Source organism: Octopus sinensis, linkage group LG11 (genome assembly GCF_006345805.1).
Source record: "Octopus sinensis linkage group LG11, ASM634580v1, whole genome shotgun sequence".
Taxonomy (NCBI): Eukaryota; Metazoa; Mollusca; class Cephalopoda; order Octopoda; family Octopodidae; genus Octopus; species Octopus sinensis.
The window spans coordinates 74154311-74179409 of record NC_043007.1 but is presented as its reverse complement, the minus strand read 5'-3'; the positions used below and the strand labels follow the sequence as shown (position 1 = coordinate 74179409).

The 25099-nt window shown below is 39.0% G+C and overlaps 1 protein-coding gene and 1 long non-coding RNA gene across 4 annotated transcripts in view; one reads left to right on the top strand and one right to left on the bottom strand.

Moving 5' to 3' along the window:
• Nucleotides 1–25099, bottom strand: part of LOC115217169 (sodium/potassium/calcium exchanger 4-like) — a 217029-nt gene that overhangs the window by 87344 nt on the left and 104586 nt on the right. The gene's annotated exons all lie outside the window — the stretch shown is intronic.
• LOC118765488 lies at nucleotides 231–14908 on the top strand. The gene is made up of 3 exons (XR_005001353.1): nucleotides 231–241; nucleotides 4518–4530; nucleotides 14710–14908. It is a non-coding gene; the product is annotated as an uncharacterized LOC118765488 (long non-coding RNA).

Genomic DNA, 25099 nt, shown 5'->3' with positions numbered 1-25099 from the left:
AATTGATTGCATCGCAATCATTAACATTTATGTATTAACTTTGTTGGGTACTTCACTAGCAGTATATTGGATATACGTTATCCCATAGAGGGTTGCATTTACAACCCCTATCTCAATTTGTAACTATATATATATATATATATATATATACAGATTTGGGGACTGTAGATGAAAAAAATAATATCGTGATTTTATGAAGTGGGAGATATTTTTGAAGGCTTTAGTAGGAATAAGATGTATCGTCGTGTTGGGAAACTGCCAATCAATGAGTAACTGATAAAGGGGAATTTTAGTGTAATTTCCTTCCTTTGATGTGTTTGCAGTGACTGTGAAGTTTGCTTCTCAATCATATGGTTGCAAGTTCATCCTATATATATATATATATATATATATATATATATATATATATATATATATATAAGGGTAAAGACCCCCTTCGGTCATGAATGACCATGGGTTGCACCTAGAAAGTTACCCTCCTAGACACAAGTCCGGGCAAGGTTGTTTTTTATGGAAGACCAGCAGTCGCCCATGCATACTAGCCTCCCCTCTCCACGCCACCAGTGTTATCCAAGGGAAAGACAAAGGTCGATACAGCTTGGCACCAGTGACGTCGCAACTCATTTCTACAGCTGAGTGAACTGGAGCAACGTGAAATAAAGTGCCTTGCTCAAGAACACAACACGCAGCCCGGTCGGGGATTCGAGCTCACAACCTCACGATCGTAAGCTCGACGCTCTAACCACTGAGCCTATGCGCCTTCATATATATATATATATATATATATATATAATATATATATATACACAAAGCCTTGTGAGAGGATTTAGTAGATAGAAACCGGAAGAAGCCCATCCTATATAAATATATATATATTATATATTACGGAGATGTACTTGCATAGCAAGTGACCTGATCTGAGATCGTGTGCTAGAACGAAAACAATTACAGCGTGGAAGGTGTTTATAAGCCATTTAAGAAACACAAAAACCGTTAGATTCACTTCAACATTCAAATTTATTTTGCCAAAATATTGAGACCTCGACCTGTTCAATGACAAAATCCGTGCTGCATCCGTGCTGTTATATATATCTATATATATATATATATATATATATATATATATATTATATATTATATATATATATATATATATATACAAGATATATATATACAAGATAAGATATTTATATATTTGTATATCTTTATATGTATAAGAGTGTGAGTATATGCACTCATATATATATGTATATGTTGTATTATGGGTATGCACCCACACCCATGTGGGTATATATGTAGACTAATTTATATAACATAATCTCCGAAGAGGCCTTATGATATTTTTGTAAATGTCTCATTTATATCTATATATTGAACTACCGTAAAGGGCTAATATTGGTAAAATGAGACATACTTATCTACATGGCCGAAACAGCTGTAAGATGTAATCTATACTTATATTTATATTTACTTATATTTATATTCTCTTTTATATATATTCTACTTATTATACAACATTACTCTTTTATGTACACTTTTTTATGTACATTCCTTTATGTACACTGATTTGTTCTGCTTTTTATATTTAACCCTACAGTCTCTTATGTGGTGGTTTAATAATGTATGTGATTGAGTATTATCTGGTAATTGATTTAGATGTATTTCTCCATTTTCTTATCTTGTATTAGTAATTTGTGGTAAATCATTTTACCTTTGCCCATATAATACAGTAAATGAATTGACTGCATCGCAATCATTAACATTTATGTAATAACTTTGTTGGGTACTTCACTAGCAGTATATTGGATATATCTTATCCCATGGAGGGTTGCATTTACAACCCCTATCTCAATTTGTATATATATATATATATATATATATATATATATATAGAATGGACTTCTTTCAGTTTCTATCTACTAAATCACCACCACCACCACCATCACCACCACCACTACAAGGCTTTGTAATCAAAGATACCTGCTCAAGGTGCTGTGCAAAAGGAACTGAATTTGCAACCAAGTAATTGAGAAGCAAACTTCATACAACAAAGTCCACTACATAATATCAGAGGAAAGAAATTTCACTAAAATTTCCCCTTTATCAGTTACTCATACTAGATTGGCAATTTCCCAACACGACGATAAATCTTATTCCTTCTACTAAAAAGTCTTCAAAAATATCTCCCACATCATAAAATCACGATATTATTTTCATCTACAGTCCCCAAATCTGAATCTACAGCAGATCGATAGTTCATAGCTGAATTCAATTTTGGTGCATAGAAAATTAGAAATAATTGGTGCCTGATTTATTGGTAAAGTATATAGCTATCAGAATTGAAAAATCTACAATAAAATGGGTAGAAAGAGACAGGCAAATAGTGTAATTTTGTCGTCATAATTTAACATCTGGTTTTTCTTCTTTTCTTTTCATGCTGGTATAGGTTGGATGGTTTGGGTGGAACTGAAGGGCTAGAGGGCTGCTCCAATGTCTGCTTTGGCCGGGTTTCTACAGCTCGATGTCTTTTTTAACACCAACAACTTTACAGACTGTATTAGGTGCTTTTTTTTCTGTTTTCATAGCACCACCAGCACTACCACTAGTCAGGTCACCAAGTATTTGTAAATCAAGACTTACCCTCTCACTCGAATGACTTGGGTGTAGTTTTGAAGGATATGAAAATATGATAAACCACTAAATGCACACTGGTAGTAAAATGTTGTGATTCTGTTAGATGAAACTATATTGTAAATCCTCGAGTATAGTCCGCCCTTGAGTATCATACGCAGGGAATTTTTAGGGGGCTGTACCTCTGAAAAACCTAAACCTTATGTATAATACGCACCCCTTCTCTAACTTGAGTCGTTTGTAATTAAGCCAGCAGTACCTAGTCGAACAAACACTTCCGCGCATGCCTAATACAATAATGGTGATGTTCTTAACTGTTATATGGGAATGTAAATATGTTTGCAACTTGTTTTTGTTACATGTTATTCTATGTTCTGAATACTTTTATTTTAATAAATGTTGCTTACTGCAAGTTATGGATGATTCTTTTATGACTTCATTGCTTTCAGGCTTAGCTTAAGATATTTTCGCGCCCGACATCACAAAATGCGTCTGAATAAACATTGCCGGACAGCAAATAGAGACTCAGACATTGCTTATAGTACGCACTAGGGACTGTGACCGTTAAATTTTGGGGAAAAGATGCGGATTATACTCGAGGATTTACGGTATATTAAGATGCTTAGAGATATCTATTTCTCTCCTCTCTCTCAATTATTTTCACACACATGCTTGTGTGTGTGTGTGTGTGTGTGGTTCAGAATATCTCACTTTGAACCATCTGGTTTCAGGTTCAGTCTCATGGTGAGGCGCCTAGGGTAAGTGTCTTCTACTGTAGCCCTAGGTTGGCAAAAGCTTTGTGAATTGATTTGGTTGATGGGTATATATAACCTAGGGGTTAGTGTGTTGCACTCACGATTTCTAAGTCGAGGTTTCAATATCCAAACAGGGTGGCGCGTTGTGTTCTTGAATAAAACACTTCATTTCACGTTGCACCATTCCACTCAGCAGTAAATGGGTAAACCTGTGACCGTCTAGCCTTCTGCACAAGGGGGAATGTTGGCCCGTTAGCCTAGCCGGTGGGGTGGCATCATTCGAAAGCTAAAACAATGTGAAGCGCATTGTGATCAGCGATGTATAACAACATCTGATTGTCTGGTCAATACCGAGATACAATGATGTGTGTGTGTGTGTACGTGTGTGTGGTGTGTGTGTGTGTGTGTGTGTGTGTCAGTGTTTGTCCCTCACCACCACCACTTGCTTGACGACCGGTGCTGGTGTGTTTACGTCCTCGTAACTTAGCAGTTCGACCAGAGTAACCGATAGAATAAATACAAGGCTTAAAAAAGTAAGTCCTGGCGTCGTTTTTGTTCGCCTAAAACCCTTCAAGACGATACCCCAGCATGACCGCAGTCAAATGACTGAAACAAAAAAAAAAATTAATAAATAAAAGATTACCTGGCGATTTTTCTATTTAATTCTTTTTGTATTGTGAGATATAATATAATGTATTATATTGTATATCCTTGTGGCTCTTAGGCAGCCAGAACGTCTGATATTTCTACATATGTTATAAAACCAAGAGAACATATGATACACTTTATGTTTACAAAATACAATTTGGAGCAAATAAAGAACTTAACTTGATACAAGAATGTGTTTGTAGACGTGCTCTGAGACGGTTTTTTGGATTATATTCCGTAGGAAGAATGTCGGGCTCTTCCGACCGCAAAGTCGCAATTTGTACTTTATTGGGTTTCTAGAATAATCTTTTATCTGATACTTGTTTCAGTCATTGGGTAGCAGCCATGCTGAGGCACCGCTTTGATGTCTTTTTTTTTGTTTTTTTTTTTTGTTTAGTCTGGTGCTTATTCTATCAGGCTCTTTTGTTGCACCAAAGTTATGAGAACATAAACAAACCAACACCTGTTGTGAAGTGGTGGTAGTGGTGGTGGTGAGGTGCGTGCATACACATACACATACGTATATATGAAACAAGCTTCTACAGGCATAGGAATGACTGTGTGGTAAGTAGCTTGCTTACCAACCACATGGTTCCGGGTTCAGTCCGACTGCGTGGCACCTTGGGCAAGTGTCTTCTACTATAACCTTGGGCCAACCAAAGCCTTGTGAGTGGATTTGGTAGACGGAAACTGAAAGAAGCCCGTCGTATATATGTATATATATATGTATGTGTGTGTGTATATATTTGTGTGTCTGTGTTTGTCCTCCCAACATTACTTGACAACCGATGCTGGTGTGTTTTCGTCCCCGTAACATAGCGGTTCGGCAAAAGGGACCGATAGAATAAGTACTAGGCTTACAAAGATTAAGTCTTGGGTCGATTTGCTCGACTAAAAGCGGTGCTCCAGCATGGCCACAGTCAAATGACTGAAACAAGTAAAAGAGTATAGATTCCATCTACCAAATTCACTCACAAGTCATTTCATTGGCTTGGGGCTATAGTAAAAGAATTTGCCCAAGCTGCCATACAGTGGAATTGAACCCCAAAAGCATGGGGTTGCAAAGCAAGCATCTTTACCACACAACCATACTTACACCTATAGCAAAGTTGAATATGTTTCCTCCAGCACCTCTAAACCTCTTTACATCATCTAAAAATATATTAGAGATAATGATTTATCTAGGGTAATTAACCGCAGTAATTTATTTTCTATTTATAAAGAATGTGACAGAGAGGGGTTGGAAGGGCCTTGATCATTACTGATAGGGCCAAGCAAAGCTTTGTGAGAGGATTTGTTAGACGGAAACTGAAAGAAGCCCGTTATGTATACGTGTGTGTGTGTGTGTGTGTGTGTGTGTGTGTGTGTGTGTGTGTGTGTGTGTGTGTGTGTGTGTGTGTGTGTGTGTGTTTGTCCCCACAACATCGCTTGACAAAAGAGGCCGATAGAATAAGTACTGGGCTTACAAAGAATAAGTCCTGGGGTCGATTTGCTCGACTAAAGGCGGTGCTCCAGCATGGCCGCAGTCAAATGACTGAAACAAGTAAATGAGTATAATAAAAGTTGACAATTTTTTAAATCTTATATTTATTTTATAAACAAATAATACAATATTACGTAAACATTTTATAAGCATTTTATAATGTTTCTTTCTTTTCTGGACACTGGCCGCGTACCGGCAGCTGATGACTCGCGGACTAGCACCGTTCCGCGGACCATCACTTTAAATAGCACTGTTCTAACATAAAATAAAAGCATACAAATTCATACGTGGAGGCACAATGGCCCAGTGGTTACGGCGGTGGATTTCGCGGTCGTAGGATTGCGGTTTCGATTCCCAGACCGGGCATTATTGAGCGAAAACATCTAAAGCCCCACGAGGATCTAGTAGGGGTGGTAGCGAACCCTGCTGTACTCTTTCACCACGACCTTCGCTATTTCTTCCTGTTTCTGTTGTACCTGTATTTCAAAGGGCCAGCCTTGTCACACTTTGTGTCACGCTGAATCTCCCCGAGAACTACGTTAAGGGTACACGTGTCTGTGGAGTGCTCAGCCACTTGCACGTTAATAAATGAGCTGCGACGTCACTGGTGCCAAGCTGTATCGGCCTTTGCCTTTCCCTTGGATAACATCAGTGGCATGGAGAAGGGAGGCCAGTATGCATGGGCGACTACTGGCCTTCCATAAACAACCTTGCCCAGACTTGTGCCTCGGAGGGTAATTTTCTAGGTGCAAACCCATGGTCATTCATGAGCGAAGTGGGTCACAACACAACAAATTCATACATACAATGGCATACATGCATACCTACAAACACACATAAGCATGCCAAAATACATCTATACATATAGCCTTACATACACACATGGCATACACACAGGCAACATATATGCACACGATATACAGACACACACGACATACATACAGACACACACGACATACATACATACACACACACACAAACGGCATACATGCACACACGCGCGACATACATACACGACGTACACACACGGTACACACACATACACACACTCACAAACGACATACATACACGACACACGATATACACGGCACACACAACCTACATGCACACATGACATACACACACATACATGATATATACACACGACATACATACTTACATACATACACAGACACACACAACATGCACACAAATGACACACGCACACATCTATATTCACATAAGCATCTACATTCATACACACATCTACATTCGCATTCACACACGCACACACTTCTGCGTTCACATACACACATACAAGTCTACGTTCATCCCCCTCCCCCACACACACATCTACATTCATACGCACACACACATCTACATTCACAGACACATATCTACAGTCACACACACACACACACAGCTATAGTCACACACACACACACACATCTAAATCATACACACATACGTACACACACATCTACATTCATATACATATATCTACATTAAACACACACATACACATCACAAACACATCTACATCACACACACATCTACATTCTTACACACGCCTCTACATTCTCACGCACACACACATCTACAATCACACGCACACACACACACACATGTACATTCACACACACACACACATCTACATTCACACGCACACACACAGCTACATTCACACACACGCACATACACATCTACATTCACACACACATCTACATTCTTACACACGCCTCTACATTCTCACGCACACACACAGCTACAATCACACGCACACACACATCTACATTCACACACACACACATCTACATTCACACGCACACACACAGCTACATTCACACACACGCACATACACATCTACATTCACACACACACACACACCACACATCTACATTCACACACACACACACACATCTACATTCACACGCACACACACAGCTACATTCACACACACGCACATACACATCTACATTCACACACACATACACAGACACAAATGATTACTTAATTGATGTCTAAACTCCAATGAAAGAACCTTTTTTTCCTGGGCTGGGAGAAATTGAAGAATTAAGCCAGAACAAACACATCCACCCGCGCCTACCCTCATCGGCACATTGTATGGTGCTGCAGTAGACGAAACTATTTTGGAGACTACTTTAGGAAGGTTCTTCTACTTCCCATTTCCTAAACCGATTCCAGTACCATCACCAACAACTGGCACTAGTAGGTAATTGATTATTGACTAGACTAATCAAAGAAACCTCTTATTAGAAATCGTAGCGATGCGGCATCATGGCAGGATATCGCGACAATGACGACGGGAACAGCAACAACAACAGCACGCCGATGATAGTGCCTCTGTGTAAGTCATTCGACCTGGTAGAAATAACAGCCAAGATGTTTATAACGTAAGCCCTAACGTCTTAGGAAAAAGAATGAAAGCTATTTTACATAATTTAGTCCTCTTGTCTTTGAAAAATATGTATGTGCCATATATATGTATGTATGTATGTATGTATGTATGTATGTATGTGTGTATGTATGTATGTATGTAATGTATGCATGTAATGTATGTATGTATGTATGTATGTATGTATGTATGCATGTATGTATGTATGTATGTATTGTATGTATGTATGTATGTATATGTATCTATATCTATCTATCTATCTATCTATATATATATATATATATATATATATAAGCAATAATAAATCTCTGAACGAGGTATAGACAGTAACTGCACGACAATGTAAAGTATATTTGCCATCTAAATATGGCTAACCACTAAGGGTGGATGTTATATATATATATATATATATATATCGTTTTTGGATTTGGTCTGCAAGATTCTTTATATGAGTTCGTGTGTTGAAGCATATTCTGTTGTGTCTGGGGAGAGTCATTTTTCTGTTGTGCCTTATGATTTAACACACTCACCGGTAACATACATATACAACGAAAATTTTAGGAGAATAAAAATAAGAAATAAGTGGAAATTTTACTGATGAGTGTGTTAAATCATAAGGCACAAAAAGAAAATGACTCTCTCCAGACACAACAGAATATATATATATATACTCTTTACTCTTTTACATTTGACTCTGGCCATGATGGAACACCGCCTTTAGTCGAGCAAATCGACCCCAGGACTTATTCTTTGTAAGCCTAGTACTTATTCTACCGGTCTCTTTTGCCGAACCTCTAAGTTACTGGGACGTAAACACACCAGCATTGGTTGTCAAGCGATGTTGGGGTGGGGTGCAAACACAGACACAAAAACATATACACAAACATACATATATACGACGGGCTTCTTTCAGTTTCCGTCTACCAAATCCACTCACAAGACTTTGGTCGGCCCGAGGCTATAGAAGAAGACACTTGCCCAAGGTGCCACGCAGTGGGAATGAACCCGAAACTATGTGGTTGGTAAGCAAGCTACTTACCACACAGCCAAACATACACACACACAAACATACACACACACGCTTATATATATCTTCACAAACATACACATGTACACACACACACACATATACGTAACTGTACATATATACATACATATATCCACACACACATATGTATGTATATTTCAAGTCTTTATGCTTTGGCATTATCCTGTTTTCTATTATGTATAGTTAGAATACCACAAGAGGAAACAAAGGGGAATCCCATGGCCACTCCAACTGAAGTGCCATTTCGCTGCCCACAAGAAAATAGATGTGGTGGCCATGGGTTCCCTCTTAGGATGTACGATTGCAGCACTCTAACCAAACACAGTAGATAACAGAATACCAAAACACACACCACACGTGTGTGTGTGTGTGTGTGTGTGTGTGTGTGTATGTGGTATGTATGTGTGTGTATGTGCGTGCGTGTATGTGTGTGCGTGTGTTATTTACGTCATCAACAGTTTATGGCTGTCTTAGCTCATAACAATCCTGATAGTTTTGGACAAGCCTAACTTTAAATTAATTTAAGTTTGTTTATATTAATTATATATCCAATATTGTGTAATATAGAATTAATGTCATTTATTTCTAATTAAAAAGCTGCTGAAAGTAATTAAGTTATTGTCTATTAGGAAAATTTACGCATCTCAGTTTTTCTTTATTTCATATATATTTTCTCCGAATTCTTAAACTCAGAGTGCCTGTTACCCCGTTGTCACAATGAGCACAACAATCCCCTGAACGAGACCCTGGTTCATTGCAGGATTCAAGGCCAACAATTTTGAGAGGAGGGGCAAGTCGATTACGTTGACCCTAGTATTTGAATCTCTTTTACTCTTTACTCTTTTACTTGTTTCAGTCATTCGACTGTGGCCATGCTGGAGCACCGCCCTTAGTCAAGCAAATCGATACCAGGACTTATTTTTTGTAAGCCTAGTACTTATTCTATCGGTCTCTTTTGCTGGGACATAAACACACGACCATCGGTTGTCAAGCGATATTAGGAGGACAAACACATATATATACATATATACGATGGGCTTCTTTCACTTTCCATCTACCAAATCCACTCACAAAGATTTGGTCGGTCCGAGGCTATAGTAGCAGACACTTGTCCAAGGTACCACGCAGTGGGACTGAACCCAGAACCATGTGGTTGGTAAGCAAGCTGCTTACCACACAGCCACTCCTGCGCCTGGTATTTTATTTTATGGACCTTGAAAAAATGAAAGGCACAGTTGACACCAACGGGATTTAAGTTTAGAACGTAAAGAGCTGGATGACTATCGTCCTCATCGCCGACTACTGGCGATCATTTGTTTACCTTTCACTTCAAATCAATAAAGTTTATTTCGCTATGTCCGCCATCTTATACGTACACCGTTCGAAAGATAACCGAAATCTTTACATATGTCACTTAAGGCTTGACAATCGGCAACTCGGAGTGAAGAAGTAGATATAACTGGATTTGGCAGGATCGTTAGCACGCCGTGCGAAATGCTTAGTGGTATTCCGTCTGCCTCTACGTTCTGAGTTCAAATTCCGCCGAGGTCGACTTTGCTTTTCATCCTTTCGGGGTCAATTAAATAAGTACCAGTTACACACTGGGGTCGATATAATCGACTTAATCCCTTTGTCTGTCCTTGTTTGTCCTCTCTGTGTCTAGCCCCTTGTGGGTAGTAAAGAAATAAGTATTCCGTCTGCTACTACGTTCTGAGTTCAAATTCCGCCGAGGTCGACTTTGCCTTTCATCCTTTCGGGGTCGATAAATTAAGTACCAGTTACGCACTGGGGTCGATGTAATCGACTTAATCCCTTTGTCTGTCCTCTCTATGTTTAGCTCCCCTGTGGGCAATAAAGAATTAAATATATTAAGCAACTTCGTATATCACCCAGAGTAACTTCTTCGAAATGGGTTTTTGGGGAAAGGAAAAGTCTAAAAGGAACAACTATAGGTTGGCACTCTATAGATCAAAGTGATGGAGCTTAAGAACAAAGACGGGTTCGTGTTAAAAGACAAAGGGATGTTGGAAGAGGCATGCAACACCTGCACCAACTTTTTTAACTCAGCAGTAAAGCTCGATTCTCCTCCGTCATACATGTTGGAAGAAGTGCCACCTATTACTAGTCTGTGAATTTGAAAATGCCTTCAAGCTGATGAACGTGGACAAAGTTCCAGGGGGAAAATGGCATTACAGAGATGTTAAGGAGCAGAATTAAAAACTGAGGAAATCCTCGTTCTATACTTCAATCACTATCTAAAGGAGGGTAAAATGCCCTCACTGCGGAAAGAGTCGATTATCATTTTGGTTCATAAGAAGGTGATAAAAAAGGCGGCGAGCTGGCAGAATCGTTAGCACGTCGGGCGAAATGCTTAGCGGTATTTCGTCTGCCGTTACGTTCTGAGTTCAAATTCTGCCGAGGTCGACTTTGCCTTTCATCCTTTCGGGGTCGATAAATTAAGTACCAGTTACGCACTGGAGTCGATGTAATCGACTTAATCCGTTTGTCTGTCCTTGTTTGTCCCCTCTATGTTTAGGCCCTTGTGGGCAATAAAGAAATAAGAAGGTGATAAAAAAGATTTTTAAAAAAGACTCCCGCTTCATATGTTTTTGTCTCATCTCTATAAGCTATTTACAAAGGTCGTAGTTAGACAATCTAAATACCTCAATGACCAGCAACCGAGGAAACAAGCAGGTTTCAGTAAGAACTACAGTGGGATGGATCACATATTCAGTCTAACACAGCTTGTAGAGCAAGCGAATGAATACAAGCTGCCTCTTGCATCGCTTTCATCGATTACGAAAAGGCCTTCAATAGCGTCAAGATGAATGCTGTGGAGAAATCTATGGAAATGCAAGATGTCAAGGCGCAATACATCAAACTGATCTGAGATGCGAACTCTGGATGTACTACAGTTATAGATCTACTGTCACCACCAGTAAGAGCCCCAGCAGTGAAGGGCGTCAAACAAGAAGATATCTCTCCAAAGTTCTTTACCGCATGTCTAGAAATGGTCGTCAGAAACATTGATCGAACAGATGGCATGCACATTAATGGCGAGTTACTAACACATCTTCTATTCGCAGATGACATTATACATATCATCGAAACCACAGACCAGCTGCAGACCATACTGACAGAGCTGGACACTCATGGCTCAGCAGTATGCCTTAAATTGAACCACATGGAAAAAAAATACACGCGGTCCAAAGACGTAACACAAGACTGAATAAAGGTAGGAAGCGATGAAATCAAGGCAGTAAAGGAGTATGTCTACTTAAGGACACAATGAATATGCGCCGAGACATGGACGCTGAAATCACGCGGAGAATAAGGGCAGGATGGAAGGTGTTTATCTCGATTAAAGATTATCTCAAAGTAAAGTTGGACAAGACCCTACATGCTAGTTTCTTCAGTGACACCGTCTTAACTGTGCTCTTATACGCAAGTGGGGCATGGACTACTACGAAGTAGGACAAATGTTTTTTTTCATTTTCCTTTTGTTTTATAGATAGGGGAGATAACATCATACGTTTTTCTGCTGTATTATGAAGTATAGTCCCACAGCATTTTACTGAAATAGTAGCTATTAGTCAGCAGATCGGTTTAACAGCTCTAGCAATTGCAATAACGAGAAACACGGGAGTGTTTGGTATTAGTAATAACAAAACTAGTTCCTTGACTTGACTGAAATTTACTAAACCATAATCTAAAGAATTATTTGTTAAGATCTGTTTTTCCGCCCCGGACGACGCTTTTATGTGAGCAGCTGTATAGGGTCTACTGTGTAAGCTTCTATAAGTTTAGGGGACCGAGGAAGGGGCGGCAAACTGAAGAGCTGCCCCACGTGGCACTCCCTCTAGCTAAATAGTATCCATATCATTAAATAGTAGCCATATCTATGGAACATTCAGCCATGAGTAGATAGTGAGGTTTATGGAAAAACTGGACACCCAAGCTCCGTTCTTGACGAGGAAGTCCATCATCATCATCATCATCATCATCATCATCCACACACATGTGGGAAAAGCCGGTGTAATAGAATGGTAATGCACCGTTGTATTAATGTCCAATTAGAGTATCATAAATTACACAAATGCTCACTTCGCATTTCCTTAATTGAGATAATCATGTAATGATGCAACAAGCACTGAAGTCAATAAAATCGAATTAAATCGTTGACGGTGGGACCCAGTATGACTACAGTCCAGTGAATAAAATCCGTAAACGAAGATTAAAAGTAGAAAACGGGTGGTGTTTGGACCCAAGATAAGTGTGACCACTTGATGATGAAATGAAAGTAACCAATCAGCGACTTTTCCATCAATGGCTGGGATATCTCTATCTTCGACTTGGGATTGACGAGAAATAATTGTATATGTGTAGTAGAGAACACGTTACCCGGGAATACTACACCACAACGAAAAGAAAGACGGCAATCGAAATTCTCTGCATAAACATAAATCAATACCGCACACTGTACTTACTGTTTTAGTATTGATACTAGCATTTGGGGTTATTGGACTGGACACGAGATGAGATCCGAGTCATAGATATAAAAAAAAAAAAGAAAAACAAAAAACCCGGGAAATTATTGATTCTATTGATTGCTGTAAACAATGATGAGGGGGTAGAGTGGAGGAAAAGACTTCTGAAGTAATTTTTCGCAGTGGATTGCTATAAATACACACCCAGTGTTGTTGGTGTGTTTTCAACTCAACACAATTTGGGAAGAAATATTTTCCGCATATTCGTTGATTGGTACAATGAAGAGTAGTAACTACTGTGATTGTATTGGAGGATGTGATGGTATGTGATGGTATGTGGTGTCGGCGGATGTAAAGTATGTGGACCGCACCCACTTTCGTTATTTATTCATTTATTTATTTATTTATCTATTTATTTACAGAATCCCCCATTTTCGAGTACGGATATTCTGATTCTGCAAAAAAACCCAGGCATTTTAAAATTTTTATTGCCCCCTTGTACCCCACCAAATTCTTCATTTTTCACTTTTTTCAGAATTTTTTTTTTCTTTTTTGCGAAATACGTAGAAAAAATACGGAGATTATGATTGTAAAAAAATAAAAACCCTGAAAAAGTGAAAATTGAAGAATTCGGGGTGGATGGGAGAAATTAAAATTTTAAAATGCCGTTGTTTTTTTTTTTTTTTTTGCAGAGTCAGTATCTCCGTACTCGAAAATGGGAGATTTTGTAAAAAATAAAAAGATTTAAAAAATAACGAAATGGGGTGCGGTTAACATTCTTTACGTTCGCCTGTGATGTCATTAAGCTAAACAAGTATTAGCTTTAAAACAAATACGCTCTCAAAGAGCTCGCTTTGCAACCAGGTGGCTTTTAATTTAGTCCTACAGCGCGATACCTTGCGCAACTGTCTTTTACAATGGCCCTGGATCTATCAATGCCTTATGAAGGAATTTGATAGCTGCAAAGAGTAGGGAAGTTCATCGTCTGTATATTATGTATATCATATTTTTATCTTTTATTTGTTTTAGTCGTTGGACAGCGGCCATGCTGGTGCAGCACTTGAATTTTTTAGTCGAATGAATCGACCCTAGTATATATTTTTTAGACCTGGTATTTATTCTATGGGTCTCTTTTACCGAACTCTTAAGGTATGAGGACGTAAACAAACAAACACCAGTTGTCATGCAGTGGTGGTGGGAGGGCAAGCACAGACACAAACAAAAACACACACACACACACACACATACACACACGAGGGGAGCTGAAAAGATCCTGGCTTTAATGGTATCGCAAAAGGCTTGGCTGGAGGCCCAAACTTCCCAGTTATTTTACAGGGCTTTGAAAAGCTGAAGTACTTCTGCAATACGCGTGTGAATCTGGGAGGGGAATCTGTTGAATAAAATCATAATTAACAGATCCTCCAGTATTTTTAGCACTCCTATATATTCCCAGTACTCGTATATATTTCCAGTACTCTTTCTTTCGATTGTCAATACAAAATGTGTGTGTGTGTGTGTGTGTGTATGTGTGTTCACGTCGCTTGACAGCTTTTAAATGGGGGAGACCCCATTCGGTCATGAATGACCATGGGATTGCACCTAGAAAGTTACCCTCAGAGGTACTAGTCCGGGCAAGGTTGTTTATGGAAGGCCAGCAGTCGCCCATGCATACCACCCTCCCCTCTCCACACCACTGATGTTATCCAAGGAAAAGGCAAAGGCCGATACAGCTTGGCACCAGTGATGTCGCAACTCATTTCTACAGCTGAGTTAACTGGAGCAACGTGAAATAAAGTGTCTTGCTCAAGAACACAACACGCAGCCCGGTCCGGGTTTCGAGCTCACAACCTCACTATCGTAAGCTCGACGCTCTAACCACTGAGCCATGCGCCTTCACTTGACAGCTTACATAATTGATATTAAGCACCAGTTTGAAAAAGAATAAGTACTAAAGTCGATTTCTTCAACTAAGACCCCTTCAAGGTGGTGATCCAGCGTGACCGCAGTCCATTGACTGAAACTAGTAAAACAATCAATTTAAATATCCGCTAATCTTCTCTTAGATCATTTTCTGATTCTTGTGAATATAACACAACCACAAATGGCCCATTCATGGATTCGAGGTTGGGGGGGTAAGTAAAACAATCCCAGCCTTAAAATCACGTCGAACTTCTTTTCTTCTTTTACGTGTTTCACTCATTGGTCTGCGGCCATGCTGGGACACCGCATTGGAGGATTTAGTCCAACAAACCAACCCTACTGCATGTTTCTAAGCCTGGTACTTATCCTTCAGCCGAACTGCTATGTTACGGGGACTTAAACAAACGAACACCGGTTGCCAAGCGGTGTGTTGGGACAAACACAAACACACATTCACACACGATAGATCGTTAGCCACTACACACATTTTTTTTCTCTGCTTGTTTTTTCTGTGTCCCTTTCTGTAGAAGAGCGTAGGCTCGAAACATAAAAGACTTTTTCTATTCCTAAGCGTGAAACTAATACATCTGTTTGTTTTGTACACCACCTGTCTTCGTCTTTTGTTTTTTTCATAAACTCTCCCTATATATATATATATATATATATATATATTGTTGTTGTTGTGACCCCCTTCGATCATGGATGACCATGGGATTGCACCTAAAAGTTACCCTCCGAGGCACAAGTCTGGGCAAGGTTGTTTATGGAAGACCAGCAGTCGCCCACGCATACCAGCCTCCCCTCTCCATGTCACCGATGTTATCCAAGGGAAAGGCAACGGCCGATACAGCTTGGCACCAGTGATGTCACAGCTCATTTATTAACGTGCAAGTGGCTGAGCACTCCACAGGTACGCGTACCCTTAACGTAGTTCTCGGGGAGATTCAGCGTGACACAGAGTGTGACAAGGCTGCCCCTTTGAAATACAAGTACAACAGATATAGGAAGAAAGAGTGAAAGAAAGTTGTAGTGAAAGAGTACAGCCGGGTTTACTACCACCCCCTGCCGGAGCCTCGTGGAGCTTTAGGTGTTTTCGCTCAATAAACACTGACAATGCTCAGTCTGGGAATCGAAACCGTGATCTTACGACCGCGAGTTCGCTGCCTTATCCACTGGGCCATTGCGCCTCCACATATATATGTGTGTGTGTGTGTGTGTGTGTGTGTGTGTGTGTGTGTGTGTGTGTGCGTAAAGACGGCTTCCACGCAGTTTCCATTTACCAAATTCACTCACAAAGCATTTACTGGGTTTACAGTAGAAGTCATATGCACAAGATGCTGCGCAGCGGGACTGAACCCGAAACAGCGCGTGGTTGTGAAGTGATCTTAACCACAGAGTCATGCCTTTGCCTATGTCAGGAAAGGAATAAAAAGAGAGAGAGAGAGAGAGAGAGAGAGAGAGGAGAGAGAGAGAGAGAGAGAGAGAGAGAGAGAGAAGGTCAGTGGGTGATTACTAAATGATCATTATAGGCATTGAATGGCAATTCCTATCCATTTGGCTTTATTGATCGCTAACTAACCATTTCTGCAATAATCACCTCCATAACTTCAACACATCAACTGTGAACACAGGAGTGGGGTGCAGGGGAGTGCAGCGCGTGTCGAAATTTACGCGGATATTTCTATTTTCTATTCTTGTATATATTTTGCTTGAAATTCGATTGTAAAATAATTGAATGATTGAACGAGTTGCAGCTGAAGTGAGAGATTTTTAATTTATCAAATTAAAATCTTGCTAATGCATCTTTTATGTCCATTTATGCATTTAAAACTGTGTCGGATGAGACAAACAATAAGCAATAGAAACCGCTTATTGCCATCATTTTGGGACGAAGTTTGTTATAGTGTTTTTTTTTTATATGACCATAAATGGCAGATAACATTAAACAAATAGAGAATCTAGCCCCACTAATTTTCCTTTGTGCTATAGGCACAAGGTCTAAAGGTTTGGGGTAGAGGACTAGTCAATGATATCGACCCCAATGCTCGACTGGTTCTCATTTCAACGACTAGGAAAGGATGAAAGGCAAAGTCGAACTCGGCGGGCTTTGAATTCAGAACGTAAAGAGGAACGAAATGTCGATGCCCCACTAATTTTGATTAAAGCTGGCTGGTAATCTAAGGCGGCGAGCTGACAGAAACGTTAGCACGCCGGGCGAAATGCGTAACCGTACTTCGTCTGCCATTACGTTCTGAGTTCAAATTCCGCCGAGGTCGACTTTGCCTTTCATCCTTTCGGGGTCGATTAAAAAGTACCAGTTACGCACTGGGGGTCGATATAATCGACTTAATCCCTTTGTCTGTCCTTGTTTGTCCCTTCTGTGTTTAGCCCCTTGTTGGTAGTAAAGAAATAGGTATTTCGTCTGTCTTTACGTTCTGTGTTCAAATTCTGCCGAGGTCGACTTTGCCTTTCATCCTTTCGGGGTCGATAAATTAAGTACCAGTTGTGTACTGGGTCGATCTAATCCACTGGCCCCCTTCCCCAAAATTTCGGGCCTTGTGCCTAGAGTAGAAAAGAATAACTGGCTGGTAATGGTGAACAAGTTGAATTGTTTGTGCATCGGAAAAAATTCTTAGACATTTCTTCAGTCTCTTTTTGGAACGTAAAGAGATGGAAGTTCAAATTCCGCCAAGGCTGACTTTGCCTTTTATCTTTCCGGGGTTGATGAAAAAAAAAAATGTCAATTAAATACTGAAGTCTAGGTAATCGATTATCTCCCTTCCACCAAAATGTCAGACCTTGCGCTTGTAATAGAAAGGATTATTATTATTAATATTATTATTATTTTTATTATTATTATTATTATTATTATTATTATTATTATTATTATTATTAGGGTGATGAGGTGACAGAATCGTCTGAAAAAATACTTTGCAGTATTTGGCCCGGCTTTTTACGATCTGATTTCAAACATCGCTGAGGTCAGCTTTGCCTTTCATCCCTTCGGGGTCGATAAAATAATGTGCCAACCAAGTACTGGGATCAATGTTTTCGACTAAACTTCTTCCCTCAAAAATTGTTGTCCCTGAGCCAGAATTGGAAGGAATAAAGAGTGTCTATATATTCACCTTTACAATTTGAGAAATTCAGGAAAAAAAAAAAATAAGGATAACCTATCGGAGTTTATGGGAAAACGTAGGCAAAAAATATATAGTTTTATTTGAAACATCAGAACACTTCCATATGGGCTCTATTGGTTGCGAGAAAAGTTGATTAATGGATCTTAACTTTGGTACAGTAGATTGCGGAAGTGGAGGCAGTAGATTGCGGAAGTGGTTAGAGCAGCGGACTTGCGGTCAAGGGATCATGGGTTCGAATCTCAGACCGGGCGATGTGTGTGTTTATGAGCGAAGCATCTAATCTTCACGCGAAAAAGGGCGGCGAAACGTTAGCACGCCGGACGAAATGCTTACCGGTATTTCGTCTGCCGCTACGTTCTGAGTTCAAATTCCGCCGAGGTCGACTTTGCCTTTCATCCTTTCGGGGTCGATAAATTAAGTACCAGTTACGCACTGGAGGTCGATATAATCGACTTAATCCGTTTGTCTGTCTTGTTTGTCCCCTCTGTGTGTAGCCCCTTGTGGGCAATAAAGAAATAAGATTGCGGAAGTTGTAAAGATAATTTATAAACAAATTTATTTGCGATGCGACTTCAACTATGTTACGTTTAAAAAACCCCACTCAATGGTCATAACGCAACGCACAACCCTTAAATTTGTAGAGAAATTGGCAGAGTCGATTGAACCGTCGCAAGTATTTGTCTGGTGCTATTCTGTCAATGAGTAGGCAGAAAGACGAAACTAGATGCAGTTAACCTAGAGGACAATCGTTTCCAGTATTCAACCTTTTATTTTTTTCAGTAACAGAAAGAATGGTTTCTTATTTAAACACAAGGCCAACAAGTTTTGAAGGAAAGGGTTAGGCAATACCATCGACTCTAGTACTCGATTGGTACTTTTCTTTATTGATATTTCCGGAGGGATGTAAGGCAAAGTTGAGCTGAACAGCATTTGAACTTAGAACATAAAGAACCGAAAAAAAAAGACAAAAAATACTGCAAGAATTTACTTCTGGCGCTTTGCTATTTCTGCTAACTCACTGCCTCAGGAGCGGAAATAAATTTTAACTCTAATTGATCGGATGTAATTATTCTCTCAAGGGTGGGAGCATAGCTATTCAATCGACCCTAGTACTTCACTGTTACTTATTGCATCAGACTTAGATGGAATTGAAGGCCGAACATAAATATTAGTTACAAATCTTGGCACATGGACAGCAAGTTCCGTTGATTACATCGACCCCAGTACGTAAATGGTATTTATTTTATCGGACTCCGTGGGATGAAAGGAAAAGTCAACTTCGGCGGCATTTGAACCTAGAACGTAAAGACGGACGAAATGCTGCTAAGCGTTTTGCTTGGTGCGCTAACGATTCTCTCAGCTCACCGACTTCCCGGACATAAATATTGATTTTAAATTTTGGCACAAGGCCAGCAATTTCAGGTGAGGGGGAAGTCGATTACATTGTCCCCAGGGTTCGACTGGTACTTGTTTTTTCTACTCTAGGCACAAAGCCCGAAATTTTGGGGGAGGGGCCAATCGATTAGATCGACCCAGTACGCAACTGGTACTTAATTTATCGAACCTGAAAGGATGAAAGGCAAAGTCGACCTCGGCGGAATTTGAACTTAGAACGTAAAAACAGACGAAATTTCGTTAAGCATTTCGCCCGGCATGCCAGCTCGCCGCCTTTCCGAACATAAATATTAATGTAACTAATTGTCAAAAGGCATTTTATCCAGTACACTACCGATTTTTATTCCACTGATTGTCCTTAAAATAATACGTAACCCGCAGACGAGAAACAAACCGTGCATCTATCGGTTGCTGTGCAACTATTCTCCAGATGAAACAAGAATGATTTTTTTTTGTAGCAAACATAACTTATTATACGAATGAAAAGACAGAAAGAAAATGATTAAAATATGTCTAAAGCCAGTGAATACAAATAAATAAATAAATAGAAAAAACTAACTGCCTTGAGTTTCGTGAGATAGTATAAAAGTAAAGTACAAGTTGATGTTGTAAAAGTAGTAAGAAGCAGAAGAGTATTAAAATAGGGTGATGGTACATTATTTACAGAGAACACGAATAATCAATAACTACCGAATGCAAGTAACTAATAAATATTTAAACTAGTCTCAATGAGAGAAAATAATCGATGGTTTTGTACAGCGTACTTCAATTTGGTGAAGTCTTCTCATTGTTTTTATTGAATCATAATTATTTTGTAGTTTTCTTGAGAAAACTCAAATATTAGGCATTTAAACACAGGTATGGCTGTATGGTGAGAAATTTGCTTTTCAACCATATGGTTCCTGGTTCGTTCCCACAGCGTGGCGCTTTGGGCAAATGTCTTTTATCATAGCCTCTTGTGAGTGGATCTGGGAGACGGAAACTAAAAGAAGCTCTTTGTGTACACACATACACACACACATATATATGTACGTGTGTCCTGGTGTCTGTGTTTGTCTCCCACCACCATTTGACAACCGGTGTTGGCGTGTTTACGTCACTGTCGAAAGATATCGATAGAATAAGTAAGTACAAGGCTTTAAAAAAAGTAGTGGGGGGTCGAGTCATTCGATTAAAGTTTCTTCAAGGCTGTGCCCCCGCATGGCCGCAGTCAAATGACTGAAATGGATAGAACGATAAAAGATTACTGTAGTAGGGGTAGGAGTGGCTGTGTGGTAAGTAGCTTGCTTATGAACCACATGGTTCCGGGTTCAGTCCTTGGGCAAGTGTCTTTTACTATAGCCTCGAGCCGACCAAAGCCTTGTGAGTGGATTTGGCTGACGGAAACTGAAAGAAGCCCGTCGTATATATGTATGTATGTATATATATATATATATATATATATATATATATGTATGTATGTATGTATTTATGTATGTATGTATGTATGTGTTTGTGTGTCTGTGTTTGTCCCTCCAACATCGCTTGACAACCGATGGTGGTGTGTTTACGTCCCCATAACTTAGCGGTTCGGCAAAAGAAACCGATAGAATAAGTACTAGGCTTCCAAAGAATAAGTCCTGGGGTCGATTTGCTCGACTAAAGGCGCTGCTCTAGCGTGGCCACAGTCACATGACTGAAACAAGTAAAAGAGTAAAAGAGTATAGGTACGAATCCATAGTATTGTTTTGCTAACAGAATATATCACTGTATCGTAATTGATGGAGTTTCGGAAGAGTAATCACCGCATCGTAAGGAAGGAGAAGCACACGAAATTAAAAGGTTAAAAGATCCTTCAGAATCATAATTTCCGTTGTATGAAACACAGGAATAATAGAAAGGGGTGGGGATCTTTTCCTTTACATGGGCAGCTCGATTAATTAATTTTGTTTAACTAAACACTTTGAAACGTCGTATACTGGTAGAATGTGTCATATAGAACATCTTTTACTCTTAGCGTTGTAGAGAAAAATTTCTATTTACGTAGTTATTTCGTGTTAAAGTTGTCGTATTTCGGTAATTTTACCCAATGAATGACGTGTATTCAGCTGAATAAAATTACTGCCGTTGTTTGTCAACAACAACTATCAGCAGTGTATATTTCGTTTGACACTGTTATTTAAGACATCGTTCGTGCGTTTGTACAGGTTTTAACTTAAAAAAAAATTTACAATTTTCCTACTTAGGGTTAGAGATAGGGTTGGAGTTTTAGGGTTAGCGTTACGGAAAAAAGTGAAAAATGAAGAAATTGGAGGGGTGAGGAGTAAGGGAGGCAAAAAATTTCAGGAAAACAGGGAAAACACCCATAAAAGCTGTAGAAATACACGAACGATTATGGTGGTGTCATAAAGTAAACGTGCTTCAGATACACTCGTTTATTCATGCGAACGTAACTGAGATGAAATATGTCATAAATAACAGTGACAAACGAAACATACACCGCCGAAGTTGTTGTTGACAAACAACAGCGGTAATTTTATTCAGCTGAATACACGTCATTCATTGGTTGAAATTACCGAAATACGACAACTTTAACACGAACAAACTTCGTAAATAGAAACTTTTCTCAACAACGCTAAGAGCTCTATATGACACATTCTACCAGTATACGAAGTTTCAAAGTGTTTAGTTAAAGAAAATTAATTAATCGAGCTGCCCATGAAAAGGAAAAGATCCAGGGGTGGGAGGGGGAAGAACCCAGTTTCTTGCTGTTTTTCTTCCTCATGAAGTAGAATTAGGTATTCCAAAACTCCACCTCTTAAATGAATATTTTTAGAATTTATCGAATCTTAATATTTCGCAAGCAGAATTCCACCGAGGTTGAGTTTGCCTTTCACCCTTTCACACGGTCGATAAAATAAGTGCCAGTTGCTCGCTGGGATTGTTGCCACAGCATGGCCGCTACCAAATGACTGAAACAAGTAAACAGCCGAAATTGCTGACCTTGTACCAAAATTTGAAACCAATATTTTGTAGTCAGCATAGGAGACTATGTCACAGTTCGACCTACAAGAAATAGATACTAAATTTCCTTCAAACCACACTCTACCACCTAAAGAAAAAAAATGGACTCCGTTTTCCTGGAATCTGTGTCTAAAAAAAAAAAAAAAAAAAAAAGAAAACGAAAGAGGAGATGGCTACGGTTGGAATTCTTTTTGCTCATTGATTAAGACTAACCTTAGGCTAAGCAGCGACAATACATTAGATTTCACTGAGTCAGTTGTTGTAGCAACCATCTGAGAAATTCTAATAACATTATATAGAAAGTTAAAGCTTAAAAAAAAAGAGTATAAAACCATTTGACTAATTCTTTTGTCAATGGCGTCTCTAAGGAAAACTTGCACAATGATTCTTTCGTTGGTCGTTTAATCTGATCTTTAGAATGACATACTGAACCAGTATTCATTCCCTCGCTAGGTTTGAATTCAGCTTTTTCAATTATATAATGACATTAAGCTATTAACATTATTTGCAAATGTAGTTGATATTTTTCTGTTATTTCTATAGGCCACTGGCTTTTCAACGGTATCTAGGTAGAACGAGGATTTGTAAAAACATAATTTCAGGCTTATAAAAAAAAATCCATATTAATGCTTGAGAATCTTAAAGATGTTCATAAATTTGTTACACACGCGTATAACTGATAATAAAACAAAGATGAACAGCAATTTTCATTTTTTTTCCTATAATTTTTTTTTTGCATCAAAATATTTTTTTCCTTTTTTAAATTTTCTTTGCAAAGAGCATCAATAATTTTTGGTTTGATCTTCAGTGTACCAGAATGTCGAAGAGACTGAGATTCACTGCTCTAGAATAATCGTTTCAAATTTCGGCACAAGGCCAGCTGTCTTAAGAAAACGGAAAAGTCGATGGCATCAACTCAGAACGTAACGAAGAAGGGAAAAAAAATGGCAAAATACTTTCTCTGACGCGTTGACAATTCTGCCGCCGCCTTACTATTCTGGATGTATCAATAATAATGATACTTCTATCATAATAGAAATATCAGGTATGATTTAAATGACCTATTTCTTCTAAAAAAAAAACAAAAAAAAAAAGCTGGTGCCTTCCCACCGTTGCCACCAAAAATAATTATATCTAAATTAATTAATTTACGTCGCAAACAAGAGCAAAAATGGGGTTAACACACTTTTAAGGCTTTCTTTAAAATGATTTTCATTGGCAGTGACAGCATGAAAAATTCCTTTTACGTAACAAGTGAATGGGAACTAAAATCATCAGCTATTTGATGTATCACTAAAGAGATTAAATAAACACAACGTAAATTTTGTGGAGGTTTGTTGACAATCGAGGGAGGCTATAATAATATTTGATAGTCATGAAACTGATAAGTCTAAACATTCACGCGTGGGATGCAGGACGGCGAGCATCCAAACAATTTCGTATCCATTCTTAATACATACTGCTAAATTCGGATGAGACTACCTGGAGAATATCTCCTTACTTTAGAGCAGTTTTTCTCAAGAAAGGTCAATATGATCCTTGTGGGTCCATCTAAGATTTTGTTGTTAAATTTTATCTACAATAAATTGGTTTTACTTTTAATTTGCACAAAATATTTTAACAATTTTTTTTTTATAATTCCAAATAATATTTGATTTCAAATTTTGGCATAAGGCCAGCAGGTTTGGGGCAGGGGTTAAGTCGATTACCTCAACCCCCAGGGTTCAATTGGTACTTATTTTATCGACTTCGAAAGGGTCGAAGGGCGAAGTCGACCTCAACGAAATTTGAACTCAGAACATAAAGACGGACTAGATTCCGCTAAGCATTTCGTCCGGTATGCCAGCTCGTCGCCTTACAATTCTTCATATTTAATTATAAAAATATAAAAGGATTTTTTAAGCATCCAATGGTTATGAGGGTCCATCCGAGTAATAACTTAGGTAAATTAGATATGGTTCGACCAAAGATTGGTCCAGGCCATGCCTAACTTAATAGCACCACCTGATAGGATTAGCTAAATCCTTTTAAAATTATAATAAAAAAGAAAAAGGTTGAGAAACACTGCTTTAGAGCATGTGTATTCATGATATACACGGGTGGTGAGTGGTGTGGGTTATGGACTCACCGTCTGAGAAGAAGATATGTTCTATAGCACAAAAAAAAAAAGAAAAGCAGGGATCAGGTGCTTACG